We start from the raw sequence: 9,048 nt of genomic DNA, 5'->3' as shown, positions 1-9,048 counted from the left end.
GGCTCAAATCCATTGCTCTAGGATCTCTTCTAAGTGTCTGTCCACATTTATTTTAGTACAATGCACAAGTCAGTGTACGAGAATATGAAGAAATATTTGGAAAAGCAGCAAAGAGAATGAACATAGTTTAACAATATGAGCCAGGGTTTTGTATTTATATTTTATAGGCTAGGGACAGTTATAATGCCGTTATTGTGTTTAACATCTTATCCGTGAAACGAGGAAACAATGTTGAACAATTATTATTTTCCAGCAATCAAAATGCACGATTATAATGAAAATGATTAGAGTTTGAATAACTTACCATAATTTTATGTGCATCCATATTTTTTTATAAAATACCGATACTAGTAGTATGAATAACTTAAATGTCCATAATTTTATTGTACGCAAACTACTTTTTCTTTTATAACGATCCAAACTAAAATGACCATTTCAATAAAAAGTTGAATGTTGATTTGAGGGTTGTTTCGTTATACACGACATATGTCATCACATATACCCATAATTTTTAGAAGCTTCATAACTACCCTTAATTCAAGTTACCCTAATCCGAAATACCCAAATTGAAATATTAATAAGGTGTTATGAAACATCCATCCAGAATGTTAAATTTGCCATGGAACACCTGTTATGGAATATAGTAATTGTGTTTTGAAACATCTAATTTAAATCATAAAGTGTTTTGGAGCAGTCATTTTGGAATATAAAAAGTGTATTTTGAAATAAACTTTATGGATTATCAAAAAAATACGAATTTCAGCCTTGAGACATAGCATCCTCTTCATGGCTAAAATTGTAATGAGATTTGGCTCATTAGTGCACATGGGTCAAAAATCAAAATATGATAACTTTTAACATTGTATTCATCATCCTTAGACGGTTGTGTTTGACTCCTTAAATTCCAAAAAATATTTTCTCCAGCTTTCTCGGTACTCTCCCTTCATTGTCTTCCTCCTTGTAAAGACAATGGTCCAATGGTTTTGAAGATGGCGGTTCGTTTAATATCATATACCTTGTTTCTCTCTTGCTATTATTATCATATAAACTATGCTGTTGTGGAATTGACAAAAACACATTTTTCTATCGATGTATTCGTTAATAAAATATTTAAATATATTTTTAATCTTACAAATTTAAGGTAAATTTATTTTTAGTTTTTTAAATTTAAAACTGTATTTTTTCATTTTTATAATTTTAAAAAATATTATTTTAGTCCTTAGATCAGCAATAATATATATAAAAGTAAACAAATTGAGATAGTAATGTAATATCAGTTGAGTTTAATTTTATGTGGTAATATTTAACAGATTTTCTAAAAAAAATGAGTATAAGGATTAAAATAAGATTTTTTGAAATTACAAAGACTAAAAATACTATTTTTAAATTTGAAAGATTAAAAATAAATTTACCTTAAATTTGAGAGACTAAAAACATATTTAAGCCTTAATAAAATAACATGATCATCTTACAAGCATCATGATGAATATTAAAGGTCATAAGAGAGGAGAGTTCCATCTTGCTCCATCTTTGATGCTCTATTTCAAGAATAATTAAGATATTTTGATATTTAAGAAAGGTCATTTCATAATACATTTTTTTTTATATTTTGGAACAAGTGTTTCAAAAGCACATTTTAGATTCTATATTAAGTATTCTGAAATATAAATTTAACATTTTAGACTAAATGTTATGAAAAATATTCAATATTTCGGAATGAGTGTACTGTTAACATTCTACTATGAATGTTTTAGGGCACATTTAACATTATGGATTGAGTGTTTTGGAATGCATTTTAATATAAGTTAATCATTCATACATTGCTAGTGTAAATTTTTTTACACGGGAAACTAATCATATCTTTTAAATTATTTTATTTTATTTTTATTTGATTAAATAAGCAAATGACATGACACTATTAAAAGATATGATTGGTTGCCAATGTAAAAAAACTTTACACGGATAGTGTATGGATGATTAACTCTTTTAATATTTCAAAATGAATGTTTGGATTGGGAAAGCTTGAAGAAAGGGTAGGTTAGAAAAGATTTTAAAAAATGCCAAGTGTTTGTGGCAACATGTTTAGTGCAGGAAGAAATTCCCTAATTTGTGTTGGACCAGTTGAGCAACTTAGTTTAAAGAACACCACATTGTGTTGCAATTTCATGTTGTATTTAGTTAAATAACTGACATTTTCTTCTTGCATTCATTACTTAATTTTATACACCTATCGTTTCCAAAAATTTCCAAAACAACCATTCAACCTTTCCCAATTTGGAATACCCAATATGAAATGTTCAAAATTTATTCTAGAACACCTCATTTGAAATGTTAAATGTGTTTGAAAACACTCATTTTAAAATATTTAAATTGCATTTTAAAACACCCATTCTAGCATAAAAATGTTTCAAAACACTCGTTTTGGAATATTAAAAAATGTATTTCGAAATAGTCTTTCTAAAGTGAAAGGAGCTAGCCTTTATAAAATACTAGTTTCTTCAATTTGTTGTTTCTAGTTCTTGGATATCAAAGGGTAATGTTTTTATTTCTTGCAACCTAAAATATAATAAACACAAACTCTAAGTGGAAAAAAAGTAATTAAATAAAAATGTTATCATACACTTAATGCATTTCAAGTTAGGAGAAATATCAGGCAAACATTCTAAACATTTTTCATGCCCATCAAGTACTTTTTTTTACTTCCTCTCCTATTTTAAGAGGAACATAAGTGAACAACTCCACCTCTTGTCAAGCACATTCTTCCGTCTTAGCAATATGTCTATCAACTTCTCCACCAACTCTCTTCATTTTGGAATATGCATTTCAAAATACATTTTTAACATTTCGAAATGGACGTTTTAGAACACATTTTTTCATTTTGGATAAGTGTTCCAAGGCACATTTTGATATTAACTTTCTCTATTTTTAACATTCTAAAATTAGTGTTTTGAAACACATTTTTAACATCTTAAATTAGGTGTTTCAAATTGGAAAAGATTGATGGATAACTAAAAACATAACACACGATGTAGTGAATGTAACAAGTTCATAAGCCTAAAACACTTAACATGTATTTGAGGTTAACCAATCACAATACACTCCCATGAGCACACTTGATATTCATGAGTGTTATAGATATACTGCCAAAATTTCATAAAACTAGCCCCATTTCACTTATATAGGTAATTCCATCAAGTGTATGTTGGAATTCACACACCACTCATAAAGGATATGAAATTCATTCAAAAAAGATTATTTTGTTAAGCTTTCTCATAACCTCCTAAAGTTTAAGACATGACTTGTTTTTTTATATTGAACCATCTTCATGGGATCTCCAATAAACAAAAGGTTGGGTTACCATCATTGTTTGTTTTCAAGTGGCTTAAGTCTCATTCCTCTCAACCTTTCTAAAATCATTTTCTTTTCTATGCTTTTTAAGAGAGGATCTACTAAATTTTCTTTTGACTTCACATAATCAATGGAAATTGTTTCATTTTAGTAGTTGTTTTACCATGTTATGTCTAAATTGTATGTGTATATTTTTCCTATGATGTTTTGTTCTTAACTATAGATATTGTCGATTAGCATCACAATGCATTGACACTTATTGAGTTGGTTTCATTCCCAAAGGAATATTTGCTAAGAAACTTTTCAACCACCCTACTTTAGTACTAATCATTTTCAAAACAACAAACTTTGGTTCCATCGTAGATCTAAAAATTATAGTTTGTTTGGATGATTTCCAAGTAACTACTCCTCTATTAAGTTTAAGCACGTAATATCTAGTAGATTTTTGTCTCATATGAATCAGAGATCTAATTAGCATCATTGTACCTTTCTAGTATAGCATGAAATTCACTATATTCGATACCATAATCCATATACCTCTCAAATATCATTTTAGTCTTCCAAGTGCATCCTAATGATTGTGATTAGGATTATGAGTATATATGCTTAATCAACCCACTACATATGCAATATCAAGTCTAGAGAAATTCAGTGGATACAATAGGCTTCCAATGATTTGGGCATATTGAGATAGAGCAATAGGGTATCCTCTATTTTTCTTTAATTGAGAGTCAACATGATAAGGGGTACTCACTTACTTGGGGTCATAATAAACAAACTTCTTGAAAAGTTTCTCAACATAGTGTTCTTTGGATAGTAATATACTATCACCTTTCCTTATGATTTTAACTCCCAAAATTACATTTGCTTCTCCCATGTCTTTGGCATCAAAATTAGATGCCAAAAATTAACATGTCATCCACATATAAATATATTATAATGTAATCACCATCCATAGATTTTGTTTACACACATCTATTAGCTTCACTAGTTTTAAAATCATCAATAAGCACAACATCATTAAATTTTTCATGCAATTGTTTGGTGCTTGTTTTAGTCTATAAAGGGAAGGGATATAAGAAGTTTCCAAACTTTGTTTTCATCACCAAGAATGACACACCCGTTAGGTTAGGACATATATATCTATTCCTCTTAGTCACCATTTAAGAAATCCATCTTCACATTCATTTGTTGAATCACTAGCTTACATATAGATGTTAAGGCTATCAAAACACATACAAAGGAAATCTTGGTAATTGGAGTAAAATATCAAAGTAATTTATATTTGATTTCTAAGTAAATCTGATGGAGGACCATCCAAGGAGGAGGCATGCATGAAGGCCATTGGACTTTTAACTAGGTCCATGGTTAGGAAGCTGGAGGAGACTTCTATAGAGGAGGTGCTTCTTAACCTTTGCTCTTCATGAGCATTGAGTATGATTCCTCTTATTAGTCTCTTAAGCTTCCATTGTATATACATTGTATGATACTTGTACATAGTGTTGCTTGTATAAGTGTATTTTGCCTTTGTATTTGTGAGGCACTTTCTTTCTTTTATTTTAGGTTATCCTTTAGGAATTTAGGATATGTTACTTGGAGACTTTTGCTCTATTTGACCTTGTATTCAGGGTCATTCATTTTTGTATTTTTCAGTAGTGAAAGTGGGGTAACAAATAACAAGGTGTGTAGGTGCAACTAGTAATTGGGCCAGGACTGGGCCTGGGCCAAATTTTACATATTGGGTTTGTTTTGCTCCATATTTTTCAAGAAATTAATTTAGCTAGGTCTCACCATCATATGGTGAACCTAACTAAACCAATTCCAAAATTTTGGATTGGATTAAACATGGAGAAAAGTAAGTTGGCCGCCTAGCTTGGTGTCTTGGCCGAAATTACCTAGCTTCTCTTGTACACTTGGGAAGCTTGTAGCACAAGCTTCTAACTTAGCTTGCTTCCCAAGCTTCTAAGTTAGAAGCTTGCTCCACAAGCTTCCCAAGGTAACTAGACTGGTCAAGCTAAAGTAATCATGGTTCTCTTGAAACATAGTTAGCCTAGCTTGCACCACAAGTTTCCTTCACCCTATATAACTCTTTTTCTTACATTTGTAATGACTTTTTGGCATAATTGAGATTGAATTCCGAAATTGTTCAGCAATTTTCTCTCTTCTAAAAGTCCTAACCTCTTTGATATTCATCTAATTCTCTTATGCCTTCCATAGAAGAGTGTGGTGAGAATTGAAGAGACTTATCTCTTCTCCAAGAAGTTTCGCCTCTTGAGAGTGTCTCCTCACCAATGGTGAATCCAAGGTTTCTTCCTCCATTGGAAACCTTGGAGAAGCTTAAGAAGAATCAAGGAGCCAAAGGTCTAGGGAGGAGTTTGAAGAGGAATCAACATCAATCCGGTTTCTCAACAAGTTTTCCATCATTTGGTATCAGAGCTAGGCCTCCTTGGTAAATTCGTTCTTGAGCTTTTTCTTTCAATTTTGTTCAGTCAAAAACATGTAATATTGTGTATAAACTGTTCCTATATGTATTTCCTTTTATCGTCTTGTGTTTATGTGCCTTGAGTTGTTCTTGTGTCACATTAATAAATCTATAGAACAAACTCATATTGTCTTGCTTGTTTTTGATTGATGCACTACTTCTTATGAATCAATCTTTGTGTGTGCCTTTAGGTATTCCTTGTATGTTCTTTTTAATGTTTTAGGATTACTTTTATCTTCCATTGGACTCCTAATAATTCGGTCAAAAAGAAATTCCTAAAAAGAAACAAGAATACAAGCATTTTTTCATTTCTTAATCTTCTAGTTTTGTCTTAGAGTCATGTGTAGTTGCTTTGCTTGTCATCAAATCCTTTGTAAGCCTTTTTGTTTTTGAATCTATATTCATTCATCTATGTTCTTGTATGGTGTTATTTCTGGCTGGACATATATGAAATCTTAGATGTGCTCATAAAATGATTCTAATGCATGTTATTAGTCCTAACATGTTCTAGAGTCAATTTTTCTGAACTTCAATTGCTATTAGTTTCTTAGCAATTTTTGGCCAGCAATTCCTTGTGTCTTTTGTGTGCTTATTTTGAAAAACAAAATAGAGTAAGAATTGTATTAAAAATGAAAATCAAAGAGTACAAAAAAGAAGAATAAACTAGTACCAAAACTAGTAACATTTGTGATTGAATTTTTGACTAGTACACCTACACTTCTTGCTCTTCTTTTCTCTACCACTTGGAAACCTCTTTTTAATTGTTTGGCCTCTGTTTTTAAGTGCTCACATTCTGTATTAAAAAGAAAAAGAAAAGAAAGAGACAAAAAGACAAGAAAAAGAAAAGAAAACAAAAGAGAAAAACCTAGAAAAAGAAAAGTGAAAACAAGAAACTATTAGGAGCACTTGGCCTTGAATTTTTGTGTGACCTTTCTTGAGGTTTGCTTGCTGTCCAGTGGCTGGAAAAAGAATTTTAAATACTCAAAATATTAGCACAATTTTTGTTTTGGTTTTATAATCAATTTTAGAGCCATTCCTAGGACTATTCCTTTGAGTGCTAGTGTTGAAAATAAACCCTTAATTGTTGCTTCATGTCTTTCTTGGCTCTCTTTGTGTTTTTTCATATTACTTTATATTTGAGTGTAGCCTCTCCTAATTGTGAATTTTTAGTTTTGATTTTATTGGCCTCCACATTCTCTTGATGGTTGTTAAGCCTTGGTGAAGATAATTCTTTTTCAAGCCATTACACTTGGAAGGGAAGGATAATTAAGACACATTGGGTTCATCTCAAAGAGGCCACCACTTGAGGAAGATTGAGGTACTAAAATCCTTGAGTGATACACTTTGGAAAGGTTCACTTGTTTGTTCATTTTTGTAGCCAAGAATTTTTCTTATTTTAGGTTGAAGATTGGAGACGGTTTTTGAAAGGAACTTAGTGACGAATTGTGAAGATCACCTACCTACCCTCAAATTGGTCACTAAACTTGACACATGGGCTGTTCCAAATTCGGTCACCAATCTACTTTGGTGAAACTCTTCAATTTTCTTGATTTGTATTACTTTCTTGTTTGTAACTCCTTAACCGTACTCTTGGGTTAACTTTTAACTTTCTTTTGTTAAGTCAAACTCACATTTAGGTCTGGTTGTTGGGAAACTCTTTTGTTTTAAGTCCCACCACTTCCTAAATAGTTCTAAATAAAGATAACAAAACCGTTTAGTACTTGTGGAAGGGTCCCCAAAGGGCTTCAAGTGTCATTTGGACTTCCATTAGGATTCGCCTAGCTTTATTGCTTTTATAGGACGTTTAGTATTTGTGGAAGTGGTCCAAGGGATTCTAAGTGTCACTTGGACTTCCACCCTAGGAAAAGGCAACTAGTGTATGCTTTACTTGATTTCCTTTACTTGTTTAAATTCCAAGTTTGTTTAGAAGGCTTCCTTTACCTACTAGGGGTTTCGTGCACACACACACAAATACTTGACTTGCTTGTGCGAAAAGTTGTTTTGTGAGACGAGTATAAGGGGGTTTAGTAATTTCTACTTGAAAAAGCTTGGTTATTAAGTGGCTCCTTGTAGCTCACCTCCCTTGATAGTGCAACTTGTATACTTAGACCTTCAAGTACTTAGTCTTACACCAAAAAGAGAAAACCTTTGTGAAAACCTTTATCACTCAATTTGCAAATTCTTTTGAAAATTTGTGAAAATCTTTACTTTGCAAAATGAGTGATCATTCTCATAATAGTAGTGTGCATGGTCATCATACTCCTAAAAGTCATAGGAGTACTAAAGATGAACTAAGGGAGCTTAGGGATTATATTAGAAAAAAGAAATAGAAAATGAAAAAAATAATGAAACCATTAGAGAGTTGTTAAGCAAACTTGTGGTGGGGGTGAATCTAGCAAACCCCGTGCCAATGATGGTCATGGGCCTTCTAGGCCCAAAAGACATGATGGTGAGAGGCCTTCTAAGCCTCATAGAGGCAAACATGATGAAGAGCAATCACGGCCCAAAAGCCACCATTCACACACTCACTCATCTTCAAGTGAAGGGTTTTATAGTAGTCACCATGATGATGGCTACTATCAAAGACCCCCTAGGCAACATAGGCCTAGGCACAAAACAACCTCTCTAAGAGAATCTAGAGTTGACCTTCCTCCCTTCCATGGAAAAGATAATGTGGATGATTACTTAGATTGGGAGATGAAGGTTGAACAACTCTTCACTTGCCACAATGTGAGTGAAGAAAGAAGGGTTTCCATGGCTACCTTAAGCTTTCAAGGGTATGCCATGTATTGGTAGACTTCCCTTAAAAGGGAAAGAAGAACTCATCATGAGCCTCCAATTCAATATTGGAATGAGCTTAGGAGTGCCTTAAGGAGAAGGCACATTCCTCCTTATTTTGAGAGGGAGTTAATGGACAAGCTCCAAAGACTCCAGCAAAGAAACCTTAGTGTGGAGGAATATAGGAAACAAATGAAGTTGCTTATGATGAGGGCCGGTATCAGGGAAGAAGAAAGAACCACCATAACTAGGTTTCAAAGTGGCCTAAACCTAGAGATTAGGGACAAGGTTGAATTACTACCCTATAGAGACCTTAATGAATTAGTTTAACTTTGTGTGAGAGTAGAACAACAACTTAGGAGAAAGCCTACCCTTAGGAAGGAATCTACCTCATACCCTAGAAAGGACTTCAAGAAGGAGGGTCACCCCTCCTATTCAAA

The sequence above is a fragment of the Cajanus cajan genome, chromosome 8 (genome assembly GCF_000230855.2).
Source record: "Cajanus cajan strain Asha chromosome 8, NIPB_CcT2T_4, whole genome shotgun sequence".
NCBI classification, from domain to species: Eukaryota; Viridiplantae; Streptophyta; class Magnoliopsida; order Fabales; family Fabaceae; genus Cajanus; species Cajanus cajan.
The sequence above is the reverse complement of the archived record's forward strand: the minus strand, read 5'-3'. Positions refer to the sequence as shown.